Source organism: Plectrocnemia conspersa, unplaced genomic scaffold (assembly GCF_051122295.1).
Source record: "Plectrocnemia conspersa isolate PC_06_02 unplaced genomic scaffold, ASM5112229v1 ptg000011l, whole genome shotgun sequence".
Taxonomy (NCBI): domain Eukaryota; kingdom Metazoa; phylum Arthropoda; class Insecta; order Trichoptera; family Polycentropodidae; genus Plectrocnemia; species Plectrocnemia conspersa.
The window spans coordinates 14,718,462-14,732,240 of NW_028277175.1; the positions used below are offsets into that span (position 1 = coordinate 14,718,462).

The 13,779-nt window shown below is 32.7% G+C and overlaps 1 protein-coding gene across 3 annotated transcripts in view; it reads left to right on the forward strand.

The window, feature by feature from the left end:
* The first annotated feature begins 670 nt into the window (after window positions 1-670).
* Svil (Supervillin) overlaps window positions 671-13,779 on the forward strand; it is a 261,654-nt gene continuing 248,545 nt past the window's right edge. The window contains exons 1-2 of one of the 3 annotated variants that reach the window (XM_088198614.1): window positions 671-786; window positions 852-963. The gene's annotated coding sequence lies outside the window, so the exon portion shown is untranslated. Of the gene's footprint in view, window positions 964-10,405; window positions 10,719-13,779 lie in introns of those variants that run through there. The other 2 variants (XM_088198613.1, XM_088198612.1) reach the window with 2 other exon arrangements.

Below are 13,779 nucleotides of genomic sequence, written 5' to 3' on the forward strand. Positions count from 1 at the left end.
TTGGACAACCAAAAGTAATTTTTTCTTTAGAAGTAGGACCAATAGATAATAAAAACCGCTAAGCTGTATTATGTTTGTACACATGATAATCACGGGTTACCTTAAAAAATATATATTTTATAGGTACATATATTAAAAAAAAATATTCCAGTAGTTAATTCATATTTTAAATTTAACTCTAGAAAATTGTTTAAACGACATAATTTGATTTATTTCAATAACTAAAAATCTTGTCTTGACCTAGTGGTCACTCGTTTCATTTTATAAAACGCAAAGTTATTTGTATTATAAATTTGCAGCAATTTGTTTAATTACTATGTGTTCGTAGTCTTGTATACGTCTCGTAGAATCCAGTCGTCTTCGAAGATTGGATTGAGCTCTGTATTTCGAACTTCGTAGCTGGCCCAGGGTTGACGTGAAGTGTTCCTCAGTCTCGGTCGATGTTCGGCGTACTTCTATTTGGTGTGAAAGACCTGAATCGATGATCTTAATACTTTAAAAAAAAACGGTTCTCTCTAGCCCTGTCGCAATATAGTATGTATATCAAAAAAATAGTTAAAATTGAAAATCACATCGAATCATAAGCGAATCAGTACATTTCTAAATAAATTAATTATGCCAGTTAAGGGGTTAATTTGTGATGCGGATCAAAAACACACAAAATCCGACCATAGTCGCCTCGGACGCGCGAGGCGGCGGTCGCGGAACGTTTCGAACGACCATAGACAAACGAAAACGAACGAATATCAAACACATAATTCAAATAGTGTTTTAATATTAGAAAATGTGGCAATAAATCGTTTTATCCAAAATATGTACATATACTAATTTAATATAGTTTATATTTTAAGGTTGATTGTAAAAATATTTTTATAAATAATTTATCGGTTAAAATCGTATTATTTCGTGTTGTTATTTAAACGGGGTTTGTGTTACTACGTAAAGAGAAATGAGCGTATATAGGTATGTATTTTTTATTATTATGTTTAATGCGAAATGTTGCGAAAACGAGTTAATTAGTGTTACTCGACAGGTGTGTTGTTTGTACAATCGTATGATAATACGCTATCAGTGTTTGATAAGAACTGTTTAAACTCGTGTTGCACCTTTACTAGATTCTTTTTTTTTATTGCAATAAACTAATAGGGTTGCCATAAAACATATTTGTGTTTAGAAACATTTTTTAAATTAAAATTATATGTACATCCGTAAATCAAATAAAGAAACATTCATAATTTGAAGTAAAACATATTGAAAAATAAATAAAATATATGAATTATCGTTTTTTTAGCATCTATTGAATATTAAACAGAATCAGTAAAATTTACCATTACACATAATAAGCAAATACTTAAGTTAAACAATCAATCAGACCAAGTGTTCGCGTGTTTTTTTTTTATAGAAGGTGAAGTTATTGATTTTATAAATTATTATTAAATTCGCAATAATTTTCGAATCACGTACAGTTTCAATAATTGCTATAATATATGTAATGTAATCGTAGTCTTGTCTACGTCTCATAGAATCCAGTAGATTCAATTTCGGACTTTGAATCTGAACCAGGGTTTACGTGAAGTGGAAATCGGCTGCTTCCTCGGTCCTCCAAGTCTCGGTCGATGCTCGGCGTAGCTCCGCTTGGTGCGTGATTGGATGAAAAACAAAAAAGCCAAACTCTCTCATTTGTGTTCTTTTTAAAATAGGGAAGGTACTTTTGCTTTTTCGACGTTCGGGTCCATACAACGATTTGGGGGTGGAAAGAAATTGCTATTTTTTTGCATTTCTTTTATAGGAATGTTTTGCGTAACGGTTGTAATTGAACAGCTTGAGATTTGGCAGCGCCATCTCGAGGCACTTGTTATCCAGATAGAACATTCCACCAAATCTTGGCACTTGTCAATAGGATTTAGAATTTCTTTGTTTTCGTAAAGATACCGACTGTTCCTTGGTTTAGGTCCATTTGAAAGATACATCGATCGTCGCGTACGTCTGCATTATAAATACTGTTGTTCATAAAATCGCAAATACTGCATTTTCTCCCACTGTTAAATGTGTGGTCCCTACAGGGATATTCAAAAACTGTATATAATATAGATTTGTAAATTTACACGTTTATATGAACTTTAGAAAATATTAGGGCTTGCGTATCGCCCATTATTTTCTTTCATCTCTCTTATCGAAGTTTCGACTTTTAATGTTGAGGCCATCATCGACGTAGTCTTGATCTCATAACAGCAACCAAATTTTCTAGCTGCATCTTCGTCTTCGACTCAATCTTGTGAGTCAAAGACGAAGTTTATGGCCGAAGTTTAGTTTTTGGCATACAACGCGCGTATATTTCCGTTTCAATTAACAGTTTTAAATTCTTTTTGATATTTTTCGCTTGTTTACGTGAATAATAAATATAATAAAAAACAGAAAATTATCATTTAACAGTAAACTCATTCATTAAAAGATCAAATTTATAAGGTTAATTTTTTTAAAAACATTTGTATTAAAAAAAACTTTTCTTTCATTAAATAATACATGTTCTTTCACCAAAATGGTGATAAATCTCTTGCTGCAGGAATTCAAGTAAACGTCGTATTACATATTTTGAGAAGCCATCGAGATCTATAATTTGAAATCCCCGAATAACCAAATACATACTCCCTTTCAGTCGAAAAGGTTCAGAAAAGGTTCTTAAGATACCTTTATAAGAGGATATTTGGTTATTCCGTTCTTATATCCCAGCGCCATTCTTTTATGAGCATTGGAATACGATTCGCTGTTTTCTTGCAGAAAGTTGTATGTCAATGTCGCTCACCATTTTTTCAAACTACTGAAGGGTGCTGTCGACAATCAAACTATTCTCGTGGAATTCTCAAGGGCTAAGACGTCCGCACTTGCCAACTCGCCTATGACTATCGCCATTCGACTCCTCAATACGCTGGTATTGAACATTGATATGTTTAATGTCAGCTACGAGGAGTTGGTCTGGTTTGTATACTTTAATTTGAATTTTTTGTTATTGTTTCTTTCTATATATTATTTTAATTATATATAAATATATTTTTTGTGTATTGAAATAATTCAATATATTATTTTCAACCACAGTGACGCATTAGGGTAACCTTCACTATTGTCTAAATTTAATTTAATAAATAAATGTTAAAATAAACGTTGTCATCATTAGTTTTCAATCCATATTAAATACACATAAATCTTAAAACTATGTATTTAAAATTTAATAAAAAAATATATTTATAAATAATATAATCAGCTGCATTTTTTTTATGATTTATGTATCTGTCATTTTATTTGCCTAATCTGTGTAACATGTTATTTTAATAATTCGGGCAAAACCCCATATAATAAAGGGAAAATTGATAAATATTCTATCTACATATTTATCAATTTTTCATATATTTCAAAAGCTGAATCATTGAGTGTTGCATCTCATATTCATCACAACTATTTAAACATATAGATTGATATAATAATACAATATATAGGATGATCCAGCTCGAGTTTCTTATGTTGGCAGCACTGTAAATTAGACAGCTGTCAATAATCGCGTGTTCAAAGTGTCAAATGTTATTTTGCTAATTGTTAAATTGTTTTACAGAAATAATAATTCTGTGCAAAATTTGTAATGAAATTTATGGGACTTTGGTAAATTTAATTGTTCGTAAAAAAATTTAAAAAGGCTGAATTGGGCAAAGATTTCAACCGAGAATATTGCTGTTGTAAGTTAAATTGTGGCCGAAGATCCGAAATTATCGATTCGTCGGCGTACGCTACTTTTGGGCATTTCTTATGGCTCCCTTTGGCGTATTTTGCATCTGGACTTGCACATACACCCTATAAAATCAGATAACACAATAACTGAAGCCCAGAGACCATGGTTAGCAAAGAATTTACTCAGATTGGGTGTTAGAGTAACAGGAATTTGTCATATAAGAGGCAAGAAAATCTTAATGGGAATCACGAGAGACCATTACATGCCCGAAAAATGACTATTTGGTGCGTATTATAAACAGGCGGCGTCATTGGGCCTTACTTTTTAGTAAACGTTGAAGGTCGAACTGTAACAGCCAATGGTGAGCGCTATAGAAGCATGATAACTGATTATTATTGGGACGAAGTCGAAGATATTGATGTGGAAAGCATGTGGTTCCAACAGGACGTCGCAACTTGCCATATATCGGGTGCAACGTTGATGTTTTGCGTGAAAAGTTACCAGGTCGCATTATTTTACGTTTTGGTGACGTAAACTGCTTTATATCATGCGATATAAAGCCGTCGAATTTTTGTGAGGTCAGTTTAAGTGTCGTGTCTACGCCGACAAATCCGAAGCCTTTGAGCACCTAAAAACTAATATTCGCCGAGATACCGCCCGAAATGGACGAAAAAGTCATTGAGAATTACATCGAAAGGATCTAGTTGTTATTATTTTGCATAATTAATAAAACACATCAAATACTCGATAAATAAAAAATAATCCGAAGATCCTTAAATTTGTATGTATTTTTTTTAAAAGTTCGGAAACTAAAGTTGGATCATCCTTTATTTATATTTTAATGTGTGAAGAGGATATTAAACGTACATAAATGTATTATTGCTCATTTACGTTTCTCTGCTTCTTTGCTCATTTACTGAATTCCATTTCGATTTTGCTACAGATCCAGGAATAGAAACTAGTAGATGAGCCGTAAAAATAACACTTATTTATTGTTTACAAATATAATTCAAAGGGTACAAAAATATTATTGAGTGTTGAGGGTGTATTATTTATAAAAAAAGCTCATTTCAAGCCATTTTATTATTTACGAGACATTCAGAGCCAAATTCACATAGTGTTTTATCGATCTTTTACCGTATATATTACAATGTTGCTATGATCTTTAAATTTCATTGATATAATAGTTTTGAATTGAACTGGATTGTATTGTTTAAAGCTAATGCATTCATTTAAAGGTTAAGGTATATTTTTTTGAATAAAGTTTTTTAACCATGGATAGTTTTAAAAATGTCTCATTTTAACTGTGCCGGTTATCAAACGATATTATTTTAAATATATATTATATTGCTATCGAAATCGTTCACGTTATGTTAATCATCAATTGAGTCTGACATGATGTCTCTTGTAAATGACCAATCTATTCTCGTACTCAATAAACGTGTCTGTCCTCGTTCTCGGCGATCTTAGTTCTGAGTAAGTCTCGTGCGATAAAATGCGTTGAATCTCGATAAGGTGTATTATTTAATAATAATAAAAAACAGTAATTGATCCGATCTGATCCATAAAGAAAACGCGAGTCCCAATTTAGGAGCACGCCAATGGTACCGACAGGCACAGGGGCCCAATATGAAACTGCACGTTTATATCGCTGCAAAAGTATTTCCTGACCTCAAAACTGAAAATACTCGCCGGGAAGTGAAATTATTACTTTAGATAAAATACATTCTCTTGATGAGCGTTAATAACTGCGAAGCGAACACGTGTTGATTGCGGAAGACTATTTTTCTAATTTATATTATATTTATGACTTCATTGCCATTATTATTATTATTTTGTATGTTTCATTTAAGTAAATAAAGTTTTTCGAGAAAGCTCGCCGCTGTGACATACGGCCGAGCTTTTGTGTCGAATCTATTTTCAATGTCCTTTGAGGGTTTTCCAGTGATAAATCTCGCCTTGCCTCGTTCGGACAAGGGTTTGTGTTTTAATTGAAATAAGGCGAGTCTAGAATTCACGATGTTGAACGTCGCATGTTTAGAATACACGAAAGTATAAATGGAACCACTTTTATTAATCGATCAAGCTATTATTTGCTGTTTTTAGAGTTATATATTAAAACATAAAAGCAAATAATGAATTACAATCTGCGTCTATAAAATTCAGTAGTCGCAGAGTATCAATGTCGTAGATTGACCAGAGTTGACGAGAAGAGGGAAGCGACTACTTTTTTGCCCTACGTCGATTCTTGACGTAGCTCCGCTTGAAACAGGTTTAGATAAACTCTGTTGTGTCCCAAGTTGGAAGTTATTTATTAAGATTCCTGTCTGAAGTAAATTATATATATATATACTATGTATGCGCTCATATAGGGCCGAAATGGCGTAGTCCGTATTAATTTATAATTCATTATAAATATATAGATATATGTCACTGATTTAATATCTCTAAAAAATGATGCGGTTATATACGCTTGTTCGAGACGGAGGAGGTTTCTTTTATCTGTTTCCTTTCTACGTGCACACCAATAACGACGATTTGAGAATGGAATTAGATTTATTTATATTCATCGTCTAATAAGATTTATTGCGTGTCTGTTAAAGATTGAAGAGGTGGGGATTTGGCAACACTGTAAGCCTATTACACGGCGCCTGTCAATGCCATACATTATATTGTGTTTTTATACTGAAGCATTTGCTGATGCAAATGACTAATAGAAATTTTGTTTATTGCGCTTTTAACGCTGATTTTCTGAAGGTCTCATGAAGGTATTCTCAAATTACTTGACCGATATATGTATACGATTCGTCAAATATGAAAAATTATTTTCAATGAAATTTTATAAATATGGATCCAACTTTGGTCCATTGCTGTTTTTATTTTTTATTAATGACATAGAGACGGCAATAAATCACTCAGTTTGTTATTATATGAGGATGACTTGAAAAAAATTAAGAGTGTGTAGTCGATTTCTGATTATCTTGACCTGTAGGAGTATCTCAGGTCCTAGATGCCAGTGAAATATTGTATTCTAGACAGGCATTCCAATAGTAATTGTGTGACATTTGAGAAGCACTGCAAAGAATCACGGCATACCCTTTATGATGCCCTAGTCCGCAAAATTCTAGAAGCTGACTCCATGATATGGATTCCAGGTGTGAAATAAAAGTGTGTAACTACGTTTTAAGGACACGTGATTTTTCATCTGAGGGAGTGATTTTATTACAGTAAACTTGTGAAGTAATGTAATAAATGATAATAATTAACTTATCATATTATAAAATCACTGCTGTGTAGCATATAAATAATTGGATTTAATGGCAAACCAACTATGATGCTTTTATGGCTTTTAATAATTTACATTTAATACCTTGTTTTTAATAATGCAATTAAACTACATTTTAATCTAAAGGTTCGAAAGTGTCATTGATTAGATTAAATGTGTGTTTGTTTTTTATTTACTTATTTTATAAGTAATATAGGAAGCGATACATTTATCAGCGAAAGGGTGTGGAGGCCGTTGCACGTCTGCGTCTTTGGCTAATGAACCCTACGACTTCTGCACGCGATTTTCCACAAATAACAAAGGCAAATATTTCGTCAAGAGCACTTTAAGCAAGAGAGAGGAGCATAACGCGTTACAAAACGAACGCACACACACGTGCGTATTCGCTTCATGACTTTAAAATAATTTAAACTAAATTTAGTTTATCATGTTAGAGGACGAACACCCAACTCGAGAAAACTGTCACGTAGTATGAACACATGTTAACAATAATTGTATCTTGCAGATACGTGTTAACCATAATTGGCACATATGAATTGAACATTTATTTCGTCGAGTTCAGGGTCACGATGGCGATAAATCAATGGAAAACTTTTTAGTTGATTTGATACCGTTATGTATAAAGTTTGTGTGCAGTTTGAGAATCATGAAGGAGAAGCCCTCACGATGCTATTACGTCTGATGCTAATAATAACAACATCGTGGTTCATGATAAACGCTGGAAAATGACCACTATTCGTTATGATCAAAAATAATTGTGAGAGTTTATTATTCCAGGTTCAAGGGTCGTTGAATTATAATTTACATATTAAAAATAACAAATTGAGAAACTAGGTGTTCTTCAAAGAATACTAAATATACATACACAAATCCTTCGCGTTCGTTAATAATACATTTATAAAAGAATTTTATGGTTATTTTTTCATCATTCTTTATTTAACTTCAATACATAGATTGTAGAACATAATTTGCTGCGGTCTCTTCTATGAATCACATTATTATCGCAAGTTTACCTGTAGCATACAAACTCGAGGTATTGAGAATGTACTATGCGCGTATTTACGTTAACTGCATTGACTGCATAAATATAAACTAATTATTAAAATCAATCATAGTAACATTCGCATTAAATATGGAAAATTAAGATAACGAAATATAATTAAAATAAAAATTACTAATAATAAAAAATGAGTGCTGCCACCAATTTATTTTTGTCTCCAGCATTATTCAGTCAGCTGTTCAATAGCCCATAATCCAAAATAAAGTATAGGTATCAATGGCGTGCCGTCCATACATGCGGTAGATTCAAAACGTCGAACGCATGTACGGTTGATATAATATATTCTTGCTATGATATTTTCCAGAGTTAGACCCATAAAGGAGAACGGACCCCGGCAATTTGTCCCCTCTCCCTCCCTTCCTCTCAGCAGGCCTGATTATAAGCACTACTGTCAGTGGCGTAGCTAGGGTATGTGCCGCCCGGGTCAATCCTTAAAATTCCTGCCCAACCCATACATTTTTTTGCAGGGTCATAAAATCAGCATTTCTTAGAATAATAAATTAATTATTGTTAAGGTCTTGCTATTCGTAGATTTACATAAATTTTAGTTTATTCAGGGTTAAGAACCACACTAGACGATTCCATCGTGAATATGCCGCCCGGGGCGGCCCGCCCCCTCCGCCCCACCATAGCTACGCCACTGACTACTGTTAATAATTGTTTTTTATAGAATGAAAAAAATCAATGTCCAATGATGGACACATAATCGTTAAATCAAGAAGATAATTTAATAAAATTGCTGCTAAGATTATCTACATAAATAAAAGGCAATGTTCGTATGTATGTACCATATAGACTCAAAATCTACTGGACGGATTTCGCTGAAAATTTTACAGTTTGTTTTTATTGGTACTGGAAGTGTTTATAGAGCAGTTTGAATAAACTATGATAGGTAACGCTGTTGTTTTTATGGTGTTGTCTGGCTCAATCGCGCCATCGATAATTTTGCCGTCATATCATGATAACACATTGTTGCCGTCGTATTTTTTTTGTAACTTATAAAGTTTTAGATGCCGTTTTATAGTTTTGACATAATATCATGATGTCATATTTGTTTAAATCTATCTTAATTTAGTATTAAATACTTGCATCCTGGCATACACAACCCATAAATTAAGTTTTAGATGCTCGCCGCCATTCTAATTATTATTTAAATGTATCGCAAATTCTTGGTTTAATGACATCATACACTTTCTTCGTCTCCTAGGTCAAACTTATGTAATAAATTAAATAAATCACAGAAGCATTTAGCCAACGGGTGAAGCTGAGCTCTGAATTCGAAAGTATATTTCATGAAATAATAATATTTTTGATATTCAATTGTTTATTATTAACTGTGATATTTGCTTTTAGACCGTTTTATTGTTGTTGTTGCATAACAACGCCACCAAGACGGCAAATTATTGATCGTCGTACAAATAGAGCGAAGAGAATGAGAAAAGAAAGAAGAAATGAAACAGAAGTAGAAACGAAATGGATTATATAACTCTGAATCATCACAACACAAAGACAACAATTAAGACAACATTTGTCATATACTGGTCGAAATGAACAACGTGAAAATGATCGATTACGCATACAAATGAAAAGATTGCATCAATTGGTAATACTTGATCGTATTGCATTTCAGTATAATTCTGAAATTAAATATATGTTGTTTGCATCCATAACAGCCATTCATTGGTGTGCTAATTTATTAGCAGTGTCAGACATTACCTGTTATACTGATTAACTGAATAAGTGCTTAAAAGCATCAATTTGCGGAGACACGTTAATAAATTTAAATTGACGACAAACCAGCATCTGCAGAACATTTTACAAAACGATTATTGGATTTTGGAAATGGAAAAATTACAATTGATTTCTATAGTATCACACACTCGAAAAAAATAATTGATTTAATGCGTATTTCAAGATATCACACAACATTATATAAGTCGGCAATGGTTTAGTGAACGTGCAATGTTAGCTGCAAAATCGTGGATGTAAATGTTGATAACATCAGCATTCAAAATATGTACCGGGCGAAACATATACTTATAAATCAGTAGATACTGTTTTGAATCAATATTAAGGAGTAAATTATCCAACTGAATTTTTGAATTCACTTTATTTAGCTGGATTGCGACCACACATCATAAATTTGAGCATTGATCCACCCCGTCTTTGTAATGGTATCAAATTGGCAGTGTAAAGATTGTTAAAAAATGTCACCGAAGCAATAATTTCGAGGAAAGGCGTAACGATACTTAAGAAATAAGGTAGAACACGCGAATACGCAGCAAAGCACTGAGGCGTTGGGGTTTGCGTTTCTTTACAAACATCGAGTTGCTTTTAGTTCAGTGTAAGGCCGACGCCGCTTCGTTGTGGACGTGCGTCGTTCGTTTCTGTTATATCTTACTGCTATTTCAAAATAACCTAATCATAACAAACATCGAGCGAATTAAATCGAACTTCAAACTATTTGTTGTACAACGAACCCTTGTGAAAAACTTAAAAATATAGTGAATAAATAAGATGCAATGTGAAAAGTGAACGTAAATACTGCATTGAGCTACGCACACAAACACACGTGTAAATAAATACGTACAGTGAAAACTTAGAATTTGGATATTGGATTATGGTGTTTGGATCAAGTCATGTATATTTCAGTGGTTCGTATTTTTAATATTTATTGTTCGTATTTTTATTTACTTTAACTTATGTTTAATGGCTGAGTAGCTATCACGTTTGACCTTCGAATCCGATGTAATTGTTAATAATTTTTGTCGTTGATTAAAAAATATAGTTCTGGCCTTAATATGACCATCCGTCGCGTCAAATGTTTGTAAAAAAAAACTATCCCACGTACATAAAACGTTTGGTCACACCAATTTCGTGCACTTGAAGTACTAATGCACAGCTGCTTCTGTGTTTATGAATGAAACCCTTGATTTTATGTATTCTATTGTGGACTATTGTGCTATGTCTAGACGTCTATATGCGTGCAATAAAATAAAATGCTTTTTTTATATTCATGGTTTATGGTGAAAAGCGCGCGAAACTCCATATATAAAGGAATTTTAACATAACCTTTAAAAACGTTATTTGGCCGACAAAACCCGCGGGCTATAGAAAAATAAGATGAAAAAACGAGTCACAAAAAATTCTTGACACACAAACGCGTCGCGGCCTAGACAGATCGAAAACCGATCAAGCATTGCGTAATTTATTTTATTAAAAAAATACGTTTATATAAAATGTATACCCGCTTTTAGGTTTGTTTTAATTAATTTGTGTGTCCCGTCAGCGCTTAATTCGCGTGACCCCGATTCGTTTAATTGTGACTTATTCGATAATTGCGAAAGTAGTTTCTGGAATTTTGATTTATGGCGTGGAGAGGTTCAGGTAGTAAACGGTCTTGGTATAAAAAAATGTACATGTGTTCCAAATTAATGGCACTTCACCTGTAATGAAATTTGTTTCTTCACCCGTACATTATTTTGTTGCAGATAATTCCTGAAAATAAAAAGGTCGTCCTAATTAGTGTTTTCTCTTTCTCATATCTATTATGTATTACACAATAATTATATAAAATGAAAAATTACATGTTTTCATTTGTATTAGAATATATCTTATTTCGTAAACGAGAATAAAACTAATTGATGTCTCCCGTTGTTTTATTTGGAATCTCTATTGTATTGTAAAATTATATTTGTAATAAAATGCTTATGAAAAAGCGATTTGGTGTTTCACCTGTATAGCATTGTAGATATACCTCCTAAAAATAAAATGGCAGTGCCACTTACTGTTATCTCTTTATCTTATCTGTAATGTATACATGGTGTAAAATTGCATTTATTTTGCAAAATATTCATTTGTGATTTTTAGCACAGTTTATGTTTAAAAAAAATATTTTAGATCCCAAAAATGTTGCATAATCTTTATACCATATGTCAAATATCGGAAGCAGGAGATCATAGAAATACAGGGCCGCCAAGAGCAAAACAATGTATCCGGACCTAATGACAAAAATAACATTTTATTTAACAATTTCTTGAATAAATAATAATAGGTACAGGTTAACCGTTGCTATGCTACAAATAAATAAAAATTAGCCACCGTTGCGACATATTTTTTGAAATCGTATTTTATGCTGTATATTTTAATTAGGCATTAAAAATATCTACTCATAATTTTACCTGATAATTAGTCGTGTTTTCTTTGCTGCTCAGTGTTGCCATTTGGTGAACTTCCAGTCTTGGGCAAAAGCAATAAAATCGTGCCATCGCGTTATAATTTTAAGACTTTTTGTAACAATATTATGAGTGACAATCGAATAAAACACATCTAAACCAATACGAGAGCGCAAAAACAATTATCCCTTCTCAGAAGTCAAAAATCCACGTCAAAAGCAATAAAATCGTGTCGTCGCCGTCACGAATTTATTGCTTTTGACGTGAATTTTTGCCTTCTGGGAAGTGATAATTGTTTTTGCGCTCTCCTATTGACCAAATTTTGCTTTGAATATACTTTGATCAGCTTTCTATAGTAATATCGGTAAGAATAGTTATCATATTTTTAAAACATAGTGTAATATCGAAATGCAGACAAACTATGGTGCAATATGCGATGTCTGTCTGTACCTTTTATTCTACTTATTTTCTTACTTTGTAATTTGGACTTGACCTAATGAAAGTTCTAATACTAAATTTAGGTTTGGGTTTGAATAGCAAATGGACGTTTTGCAACTGTCAAATTGAGTTTCATAGACATTTTAGAGCAGCATAAAATTTAAATTTCTAGTGGAAATATATATCTGCTAGTAAAAATGTATTGGGATCTTTCATTTTTCGTTAAAAAATTTTAGGCGCTATAAAAAGGGTACCAGCGAAAATTTCAGTCAATTCATTAGTTTAGTCTTTACAGTCTTAAACATATTTTACTGCGTAGTATAAAATTTAGAATTTATCTCGCAAAAAATCTTAATTTTATTTTTGATAACAAAAAGTAAAAATGAATTCCAATTTCCATAATATGTATTATATGTATATTTCCATAATTGTATAACGAACAATAGCGAGGTTAAAGAACTTTGTATTCTGAAATTAGCGTTGTTATTAGCATTTGTATAAAAGACAGTTTCTACTCGTTTGTGAATGATTGATGGATAATAATGAATGGTTGAAAATCATGTCGAAACTGTAGAATGACAGATTTGCTTCACAAATTACTCGCCAATACAAAATTAGTTACGAACTATTCCTAAAATTTATGGCCGCGTCGATATTCTTAATTCAATCAAACGTAACTGTATTAAGCGACCGTTCGGAACTACAAAAAAATCTTGGTTACTTTTTGACTGCACCGAAAAGGCGGTTTTCTTGCTTTGCATAACAGGTTTTCGACAGACTTTCCATACGTCATAGTAAATATGGAAGAGTCGAGTGAGAAAGAAGATTGTATACAACGATGAGAGAGAAAGGGATGGGAAGGCCACAAGAAGTAGTCAGTGATCTACTTCGACAGCCGCAATCCAGGTGTTTGACCTACCTTTCGGCATGCGCTGCCTCAAAAAATACATTGACATACAAAATGAACATCAATGGCGATCAATTTCAATACCGCTTCTTATCGTCGTGGGAATCCTGGGGGGTGAATTTATAAATGCCGACATGTGGTCGAGGGGTAGTGGTTAAAAAAACACTCAAGCGCGGGTTTAGATTCTTCCCTTGG